This window comes from Mirounga angustirostris, unplaced genomic scaffold (genome assembly GCF_029215605.1).
Source record: "Mirounga angustirostris isolate CCGP_5_RB_7025 unplaced genomic scaffold, mMirAng1.0.hap1 SCAF_9, whole genome shotgun sequence".
Taxonomy (NCBI): Eukaryota; Metazoa; Chordata; class Mammalia; order Carnivora; family Phocidae; genus Mirounga; species Mirounga angustirostris.
Window position 1 is genome coordinate 108866725 of NW_026991717.1, and position 10574 is coordinate 108877298.

Consider the following 10574-nt stretch of genomic DNA (forward strand, 5'->3'; position numbering starts at 1 on the left):
CCCAAATGGGCATTTTAAAAGGATAAGATAAAAATGAAAATAGAAGTGCTAATGTTTTTTTCCTGTACCCAGTGTGTTGTCTTGGCACACCCCACTTTGGAGGCTGCCGTTCACTACTGTTGTCTTACAAGGGATTAAAAAAAAAAAAAAAAAAAAGAATTTGGCAGCCAAAGCTGAGCAATGACCTGGTTGTTCTCTTTGGCATCTCCCTTTCCCTGAAGCATGGAAACCTGTTGATTAAATGGGTGGAGAACCACAGAGCACCATGATTTAATCGGACAGAAAACACACCAGTTTAATATATATTCAAAAGTATCATCCCCATTACATGGGAACCATGCCATGGGCTGGCCCTGATCACCGGGGCCTGAGAGCAAAACAAGCTGCCTCTGTGGGGTACACAACATGCCCTTTGTCATCACTGGAAGGCGGATGGGTTAATGCTTGTTGTCCCCTACGTTCTCTGGAGCTACGGGATAGCTAGGGTGTCCACCAGCATGAGAAGCATGTGAGCACCCAACCTGTGTGTGTATTTTTCATGGGGGTGGGAGTCACCAGGACGTGGATGTGGAGCACGGCAAGGAATGCTAAATTCTGTGTGCTGGGAATTTAAAAGGACATAGAATCGGAATCAGGGCTTAGCTGTGATGACTGTGTGTCCCAGAGGCTAACCAGATCTCCCTTTCGAATAGTGTACTGCATTGTGTAGAAGTCGCTAAGAATGAATACCAGTCCTGATCTAGCAAGAGAAATAGAAAATCCTTCTCACTATGGCATCTAAGAACCCAGGGGGTCAGGGGAATGTTTACAGGTTTCCCTTGCTATCTGAAAGTAGGCTGTTCTTTTGAAAACATTTTGTAAGCAGAAATGGCCTAGAGTGAGGAAGGAATAACCATGAATTTATATGGCAAAAGTTCCGAGTGTTCCCAGACCCAAAAAATCACCTCTCCTAAGCTTTTCTGATACGTTAGGACCCATCTTGCTAACGGATGCACAAATTAAATCTAGATAAAGTCCAGATGCTCACATAGAGCTGTGGTGGATCCTGAGCATGATGGGGCCTCTCGCTGCAAAACAAATGCTGAACGTCATTTTTGCTTTTTGCTTTTTGTCGTAAAAGCAAAAATCATCTTCAGATTTCTTTCAGTTAGCAAAAACAGATACTAATGTCAGTCTAAAAGTGAAGTAGCAGGGGCACCTGGGTGGCTTAGTCGTTAAGCGTCTGCCTTCGGCTCAGGTCATGATCCCAGGGTCCTGGGATCGAGCCCCGCATCGGGCTCCCTGCTCTGTGGGAAGCCTGCTTCTCCCTCCCCCACTCCCCCTGCTTGTGTCCCCTCTCTCACTGTGTCTCTCTGTCAAATAAATAAATACAAATCTTAAAAAAAATTAAAAAAATAAAAGTGAAGTAGCAGAACACGGATTTTCAAGAGCAGGACATACCTGTATGAGAATTCTTTTTCATTTTAATAAAGACGTATGACAAATATTATAGGGACTTCTGGAGATTTCCAGCAGCTGGTCACCTCTACATGATTTGTGATGTTAGTTTACTCTGGCATAACTGTGGTCAAGGAGAAAGGGCAGGAAATTCTGGAATCTGGGCTTGCATTCTGGTTTGAATCCTGGCTAGTGGTTATAAGTTTGGGCAACCTGGGCAAGTGACCTTTGTGAAGCCTCAGTTTCCTGTTGATAAAATGGCCCAATACTAAACAAAATGATGTATACAAAGTGTCTGTTGCACCACATGGCACACAGCGGGCATTTAATGATCCTGATCAAAGTTAGCTGATAATAGGTAAAAGCTAGACTTATTAAAAGTTCCCCCCCAAAAAATTTCCTAGCACCCCCTGCCTGCCTCAGGCCTGTCCCTCCAACCAAAACGCTGAGGTGTTAAAAGTGGCCCGTTTTAAAAAATGAAATTTCTAGAAATGTTTAGCTTTTTTCCTTTCTTTTTTTCAAATATGTATATTTTTAATTTTAAGTATAAGCTAACTCCCAACGTGGGGCTGGAACTCATGACCCGGAGATCAAGAGTTGCATGCCCTACCAACTGAGCCAGCCAGGCGCCCCAATGTCTAGCTTTCTAATTAACTTTTATATTAATACGGTTTGTACATGTAAAACTGTTTTACATTATCATTAGGAAAATCACCAGAGAGTTTCTTTTTTTAATTAATTAATTGATTAATTAATTTGTTTGAGAGAAAGACAGAGGCAGAGGCAGAGGGAGAAGCCGACTACCCGCTGAGCGATGGGGGGCGCCACCCCCCCTCCCCCACCCCCACCCCCCCACCACCACGTTTACATTTTCCGTAGGAAGCTCCGGAAAACCTGACCGTTCTCAAAATCAAAAGAAGTATATTTTCAATACTGCGACTCCAGGCTGTGTGACAGAGGGTAGAGGAAATACGGAACGAAGGCTGCGGGCGGGAGAGGAGGTGTTTCTCACCCGTGAACTTGGAGGAGCTGCCGGCCGGCCCGGCAGCACAAACCTGGCAAAACCTCCGTCGGCCCCGAGGCCACCGCCGGGGGTGACTCCTGTGGGCACCAGGGTTTCCCGCAGACCGTCTCCCTCACGGCGGCCCCTCGGGGGGCGGCGGAGCCGGTCGTTCCCGAAGGGGGGCAGCACACTGGAGACGGGGTGGTGGGTCGGGCGGGTGAAGGCGAGGATTGGAAAGAATTGGGAACAGCCCCACGGGTGTTCCTGGAAAGACCGATCCCCGGGGAGCCTCACAGTGAGGGCCTTGGGCAGCCAAGGGCAGCTGGTGACGTGAGAACGGAAGACAGGCTCTCTTATTTCCACCATTTTCACAAAAGCCTACCCTGCTTATTTTTACTACAATGTTTCAGACATAAACTGTAAAAAAAAAAAAAAAAAAAAAAAGAAGCATGACACAGGCAGGCAGGTGGAGGGGTCTTTCGGGCCCCCACAAATTTGTCTTCGGTCCCTCTCCAGGTTCTGAGCGCAGACCCGGTGGCCTCCGCCGGCGCGGAGAACACTGCCCCCTGCTGGGCCTTTTGAGAATGTCAGCGGACCCTGTCCATCAACGCTCGTCCCAAACTTCCCCAGTGTCCTGGCCGGTCCTCCCGAAGAACAGAACAAAACAAACGCCCCCCAACACGCATGCGCACCAGGAATTCCGACCACAAGGTGTCCAGAACTACAGTCGACACGCTGGAGGAGAAAGGCTACAGGGATTGTTTTTTTCTTGGGCCCTTGGAGGCCACTTTGTCTTCAGCACTACTATCCGCTGTTTCTGGCCTTTCGATTTTAAGCCACCGATTGAGGCTCAGATGTGATTTCACAGCACAGGGGGAAAAACACCTTAGACATTTACTGACGCAAAACAGAACAAAACATGGAAAGGCTGAGGGAAAAGCGGAGGGGCAGGGGTGGGTGTGGAGCAGGGGCTGTGAGAGGGCTGACAACTTCTCTCAGGAAACTCTTAGCCAAACATCTGCTAAGGTGCGAGAGCGCGTGTGCGAGAAGAGCGGAGGAGGGGAGACAGGGGAAGGCGAGAGAAAGTGGGAATCAAGTTCCGTGGAGCTGGGAAATGACCTCTGGAACCGTTCTTCCTTCCGCAAATGCTTTCTCGGTGCTAGATGTGGGGTGGAGCTGGAAGCAGAGCCCAGATGCTACTCCTCTGGAAGGGCAACTCAGGGCCTGCTCCTTGGAGGCTCAAAGCCTTGCAGGGTTGAACCCGAGCCCCAGACCTGGATAGGCTTCATCCAACATCCCCCTGGCGTTTGTGACAATGGGCAGCACCCCGTTCATATTCAAGTTTCTCCTTTGTTCACAGCAGTGCAGTCTGTTTAAACATGGAGTGGAAATGGGTACGTGTTTCCAGCTACTGTTTAGGGGGAGATGTCGTGTTTCGGAGCATCCCAGTTTCAGAGTCCTTTAACCAGAACATTGTCAGATGTGTCCTCAAGAACGAATGAAATTATGTTCTGTGTAAAATATAAAACAAGAGCATATCTTATCACCACAAAAGCAGTTAACTGTGTCTTATACTCATTGTGGACAGACTAAAGGCCCCCTTCACATCCAACCAATAAGGTCTCAGCCATGCCCAGCTCCAGCCAGCAGAGTTCAGTGACTGAATCGTGGGCTTAGCCACTGCCATTTTATAAGCAAGTCAGATTAATTGAGAAAGCAAATCATTTGTGTCTGCTAACAGAAATTAAACAAAACATGAGATTACAACATTATGAGAGTGAAAATATTGAATCAGGTCATTTGAAGATAAAGCAACTTGCTGATGTGTGACTTCAGCCTTGGGTAGTTATAATAAAAATGAGGGGTGGGGTGGGTCATATTGTCTGCAAGTTCATTAGGAGGTATGTGGTGTGTGCTTTATTTCTATGCCAGTCTAAAACCAAAGAAACAGGGGTGCCTGGGTGGCTCAGTCAATTGAGCGTCTGCCTTCGGCTCAGGTCATGATCCCAGATCCCTGGGGTTGAGCCCTTGTCGGCTCCCTGCCGAGTGGGAACCTTGCTTCTCCCTCTCCCTCTGCCTCTCCCCTCTGCTTGTTCTCTCTCTCAAATAAATAAATAAAATCTTAAAAAAAAAACACAACAATAACAACCATAGAAACATAAACATAGTTTGGATGATCTTTATGTCCACTGTGGAGCAGGATTCCACCATGCAATTTCAAGGTGACATTTTGCATGTGCTTTATGATCACCTTGGGGCCAAGTGATTATCCAAAGTAATAGAGTGTGACTATTAATGCAGCTTTTTTCCAACTAGAGCATTCTGAACGACTCCTCAAGTTATATTAGCTAAATACTGTCTTAAGATGGAGAACTTTAGAGTTCCTTGCACCATAGTGAAGTGACAGGGTAAGTCCATGAATGTTAAAATCTCAGTGTAGTGTATGGAAGAACCCTCTGCATTCCCTAAAACTTCTTTCTTTTTCATCCCGGACACTTCTTTGCCCTTTGATGTGGCCATATTGACTGAGTTCTGACCAATAAACTGTAAGTGAGAGAGGCCAAAATAGGTAAGAAATGGGTCAATATCACTGAAGAGTCAGTATACAAAAGTCACTTGTGTTTCTTTATACTAGCAACAAACAATTTGAAAGTGAAATTTCAAAAAAGCAGTTCCATTATCAATAATACCAAAAAAAAAAAAAAATCACCTGAGAAGAAATGTAACAAAAGATGTGCAACACCTGTGTACAGAAAACTACAAAACATTACCAAAAGAAATTAAAGAAGGGAGAATAAAAAAAAAAAGAGTTATATACCACGTTCATGGATTGGAAAAATTTTGTGCAGCTGTTAACTCTCCCCAATGTTATCTGTAGATCCAATTCAATTCCAAGCAAGATCCCTACAGACTTAAATGTGTGCATGTAAAAACGAACAAGCAAATTCTGAAATGTCAAGTGCCACAACAGCAAAGACAATCTTGAGTAAGGACAAAGTTAGAGGATGCAAATTACTGATTTTTAAGCTACCCTAATCAAAACTATGCAGTATCAGTGGAAGGATAGAAAATTGACCAAAATAATAAAATAAAGTCCCCAAATTGACCCCCACATATATAATCACTTGATCTGCAACAAAGGTACATTGCAATACAGCAGGGAAAGGATGGTCTTTTCAGTAAATGTTGCTGATTCAAGGGATATTCAAATGGGAAAACCTTGACTCCTACATCATACAAAACACAAAAGTAAATTACAGCTAAATTATGGGCCTAAATGTGAAAGGTAAAACAAAAAAGCTTCCAAAAGATAACAAAGGGAACATAGAAGAATATCTTCATGACCTTAGGATAGGCAAAGATTTCTTTAACTGGACACAAAAATACTACCCCTAAAAGAAAAGATGAATACTCCATATCTCGTTAAAATTTAAAACTTTTGTTTATTAAAAAAAACATAAGAGAGCAAAACTGCAAGCCACAATTCATAAAGTAACAAAAAATTCATATCCTGAATAAGAAAAAGACAGATTACCTAAAAGAAAAGTAGGCCAAAGACTTGAATGGAAAATTCTCAAAAAAGAAGATTGAAGTGGCCAATGAGCCTTTTAAAGGGTGCTCAAAGGGGCACCTGGGTGGCTCAGTCATTAAGTGTCTGCCTTCAGCTCAAGTCATGATCCCAGGGTCCTGGGATCAAGCACGGCATCAGGCTCCCTGCTCAGTGGGAAGCCTGCTTCTCCCTCTCCCACTCCCCCTGCTTGTGTTCCCTCTCTTGCTGTGTCTCTCTCTGTCAAATAAATAAATAAAATCCTTAAAAAGAAATGCTCAAATTACATTAGTCATTAGAAAAATGCACATTGAGGGGTGCCTGGGTGGCTCAGTCGTTAAGCGTCTGCCTTCGGCTCAGGTCATGATCCCAGGGCCCTGGGATTGAGCCCCACATCGGGCTCCCTGCTCCGCGGGAAGCCTGCTTCTCCCTCTCCCACTCCCCCTGCTTGTGTTCCCTCTCTCACTGTGTCTCTGTCTGTCAAGTACATAAGTAAAATCTTAAAAAAAAAAAAAAAAAAGAAAGAAAAATGCACATTAAAACCACAGTGAGAAAATCAACCAACGAACCAGTCAATCAATCCATGAGGAGATACCACAGCACTCACACCAGAATGGCTAAATGAGAAAGATGACAATACCAAATGTTTGCAGGGATATGGAGCCACTGGGTGTCTCATGCAATGCTGGCAGACATGTACCTTTGCATAACCACTTTGGAAAAGTATTTGGCAACATCCACTGAAGTTTTACCTATGCATGCTCTCCGACCCAGCATTTCTACCACTAGGTACATTCCCAACAGAAATGTATAGATATGTGCACCTAAAGGTACATTCGTAATAGTTTTGTTGATAATAGTCCCAAACTGAAAACAGTGCAAATGCCCATCAGCAGTAGAGTGGATAAATTGTGGTGTAATCACGTAATAGAGTATATTACACAGCAACAAAAGAGAATGAACTATTGTTTCAAGGCATAATATGGAGGAATTTCACAGACATGCTGTTGTACAGTAGGAGTGGGTGTACCTTGCCTATGCTCTCTTTCCTCATCTGCCAACTAAATAACAAGGACTCCAAGGACCTCAAAGGGGGTGGGGCTGCAAAATAGAGCTTAGGGAGCCCTGAATGATCATGCGAATGCTTAGCTGGCCAGGATTACCCACTTAGTATTGTGACATGAGTGAAAATAACGTTTTGTGTTAAGTCACTGAGAATTTGGGGTTAATCTGTTTCAGCAGCCAGCATTACTTATCCTCGGTGGTACATAGTGCAATTTGGAATTAAATGGTAACAGGCGATACCACCAGAATGTGCTGGAGAAGCTCATAAGATAGAGAGGTCACCAGGAGCTGGGGTTGTCAGGAATGACCTCTGCCCCCTCACAAATGGAGGGCAGGGATTGGCTAAGTCCAGGGAGAAATCCTTCCAGTAGGGGCAGCGGCTTGGGGGCTGATGCTGACAGAGGGTGGAGGGAGAACATCCCGATCCTGCCGGCGGAAGTTGGTTAGAGGCAGCTTTTGCAGGTGTCTTTGTCATCCACTGAAGGATCTTGGAAGAGAAGGGTCAACAGCTATTCTTTCCTCGGTGGATCTGCGGCCCACAGTTTGAAATGACATAGTCAGTCTACACATTCAGGGCAGTTCCAAGTGAGATGTATGTAATGCCTTTTCTCTGACAACACGCTCCATTGTCTTCTGTCTGTTTCATAGTCATCTACTTTTAAGAGAATTTATGGAACCTGATGAATAGCTTAGCATTTCTTTCTTTGAACTCCCAGATGTTCCGACCAGATTCCAACTTCCAGTCAGTGTTCCCAGCCCTTCACCAGAGCTGTTGGGTAATGTTCTAATCCTCCCTGGGACATTCCTATTTCCTGCTGAGAAATAAGAAAACAACAATGCCTCCCAAAGGCTGGTAGGCCTCAGCCCTGAGGCCTGGAATCTCCATTTTAGGAAAAGTGTTTCCAAGGGTATAAAGCTCTGAAAGGAAATGGGCCTGTGAGCCTCCTGGGAAAGAATATGAGAACCCATCATAAGGATTTCGCTGCATTCCTCAGCAGTACGGGGCTGCCTGAAGTTCATTTCGATTAAAAAATATATCAAAGTGAAAGTGGGTGTGTGAGTGGGTGTGTGAAACAGATCTGAGAAACAGACAAGCAAAAGTAAAGGAAGTGAGGGAGGTAAGGACAGAAGTCAAAGGCAAATAGTTTTCTTTCTTTGCAAAAAGACCTCTTCAGTGCCTTCGTTTTTTTTTTTTTATTATGGAGATATTCAAACATACACAAAAATAGAGAAATAGTGTAATGAATCACTATGTTCCTGTCATCTGACTTCAACAATATCAACATTTCGTTGGTCTTTTTCACCTTTCTGCTCTTCTCTGTTTTTTTTTTTTTTTTTTTTTTGCACTTCAGCTGGAATTGGCAAACCATGACCCCATGAGCCAAATCTGACTTGTCTCCTGTTTTTGAAAATAAAGTTTCATTGGACCACAGCCTACCTATTCATGCGTGCAATATCTATACCTGTTTTCCCATCACAGCAAGGCTGAGTAGTTATGACTGAGATCATGTGGCCTAGGAAGCCTAAAATATTGCTATCTAACCTTTTACAGAAAAAATTTGCCAACCCCCACACTAGAGTATTATAAAGCAAATACGAGACATCATATCATCTATAAATGCTTCAATATGAATATCTAAAAATAAGAGCTTTACTAAAGCCATATTAATAATAGAATTATTGTACCTAAAAAACCTAAAAACTCAATTTCATCTAATACCTGATTTATGTTGAAAATTCCTTCATTATCTTGAAAATGTGTTTTCACAGTTGGCTTTTTCAAATCATGATCTAAATAAGGTTCACATGTTGCACTTGGTTAATATGTCTCTTAAGTATCTCTTAACCCATTTTCATTTCTCCTTTACCACCCCTCATCCCATCTTCTTTTAATGACATTTATTTGTTGAAGAAACCAGATCATTTGTTCTTTGGAATCCTCACATCCTGGATGTGGCTGGTTGCATCCTCGCGGTATCAGTGAATAGGATCAGACTGCATTTATGTGTTTGTGTCTGGGTTATGTGAGGTGACATGGGGAACTTCCCATTGCCTTTGTACGGGTGGTATGCAGAGAGATGTGGAATGAGAATTCAGGCTAATCGGATCTGGTTCTACCCCTCTGGGATGTAGAGGAGAGTGTCAATTATAGTTACATTTAGGGCTCTTGTAACATAAGCCAGACCCAAGAAGAAATCAAATATTCCTTAATTCAACTATGTTGAAGCTTATGTTGCAAAAGTGATGAGAATAAAATCATCTTAACATGAGGAACATCAATAGAGTAATAAAAGTAAGAAGCACAATGCTATCTAGAGCAATAGACCATTTATAAAAATTTAAAGTACAAAACAAATTAAAACAACCCTATGTGCTTGACAAGGACCCAGGCCTCTTCTAGGACTCACAGCGAGCCCTAGAGTGGGTGCCTATGGGAAAGAGGCAGGACTGGGAGAGACCATTGATGAGGAAGAAGAGAGAGCAAGAGCAAGTGAGGAATGGGTAGTGTACTGACCCTTGATGGTGGGTTGCCCTGAACTGCAGAGAATGATTAATTCAACTCTGCACCAAACAAATAAACCAACCCCAAGGGATTCTTTTTCTCATAGGAGATTAGATGGTATGGTTGCCAAGAAAAGCCAATGCTCATTTTGGAGTGACTTGCCAGGTTTTTTTTGTTTTTTTTGAAAAGTGGTGAGTGATCTGTCATGCCTCTGGCTGGTGAGGAGACTGAACTGAAGTGGGATCCCCCACTGTGGGGCCACCCTGTCCCTCTAGGGTCATAATGGCTCAGCAGATGGCAAGGTCCCAGAAGAGAGCTTCTGCAATGGCAGGGTGAAGCCCTGGACCAGGGGACACAGAAAAGGCAGCTGCCTGTGAAGAGGGGAATTTGGAGTACAGAGAAAGAAGTTTAGAGAAAGGAACCCCACAGGACAACCTTCTTTTGAAGGCCTAGGTCTCTGGTATGGGTTGAATTATGTCCCTTCCCCCAAAAAAGAGATACATGGAGACCTAACCCCCAGGACCTCTGAATATGACCTTATTTGGAGATAGGGACTTTACAAAGGTAATCAAGTTAATACCCCACCCAATCATTAGTAGAGCCCTGACCCAATATGATTGGTATCCTTATAAAATGGAGAGATTTGAGACATGAAGACAAGGAGAACATGAGGTGATATTGGAGTTATGCTGTGAGAGGCCAAGCATCTAGAACAGAGGCCTGGAACAAATCCTTCCCTGGAGGTTTCAAGGGAGCACGGCCCTGCTGACACCCTGATTTTGGACTTCTAGCCTCCAGAACTGGGACACAATACATTTCTATTGTTCTAAGCCCCCCAGTTTGTGGTACTTTTGTTATCACAGCTCTAGGAAATTAATACAGCAACACTTTTCCTTTGTGTTGTTTGAGGGCATGACAGCGTTGTATAATTAGAACCTTTGCCCATCCCATGGTTTCCTGCTCTTTGACAAATCACCTGACCCATCCACAGAGGACCGATGCACCTCCTTGGCAGTCTA

General features: G+C 43.9%; 1 long non-coding RNA gene across 3 annotated transcripts in view; it reads left to right on the plus strand.

Moving 5' to 3' along the window:
* The window catches only part of LOC123862453 (uncharacterized), a 35406-nt gene extending 26857 nt beyond the window's left edge, over positions 1-8549 (plus strand). For all 3 annotated transcript variants that reach the window (XR_010405215.1, XR_006795225.3, XR_010405216.1), the window contains one exon: positions 2957-8549. This is a non-coding gene — a long non-coding RNA (uncharacterized LOC123862453). The remainder of the gene's footprint in view (positions 1-2956) is intronic.
* Positions 8550-10574: the final 2025 nt, after the last annotated feature.